Genomic DNA, 257 nt, shown 5'->3' on the forward strand with positions numbered 1-257 from the left:
ACAGTGAAATAGTATTATGTTGGTAACTACACATTTTTAAACTTTACAATTTGGTGGAAAAAAAAACAAACCAAGAATAAAATACAGGACTACGATATAAAACGTGTAAAAAAAATAAATAAAAAAATTGAAATAAATCAGAACAGCTTTAATCTGACCCTCTCAGTGATATAAGAGAGATGTCAGGAAGAATGTGGTGGGGAAATTTTACAGCCCAGAGGACCTTTATTATGATAATGCTAATGATAACGAGTCTT

The sequence above is a fragment of the Ictalurus punctatus genome, chromosome 12 (assembly GCF_001660625.3).
Source record: "Ictalurus punctatus breed USDA103 chromosome 12, Coco_2.0, whole genome shotgun sequence".
Classification (NCBI taxonomy): domain Eukaryota; kingdom Metazoa; phylum Chordata; class Actinopteri; order Siluriformes; family Ictaluridae; genus Ictalurus; species Ictalurus punctatus.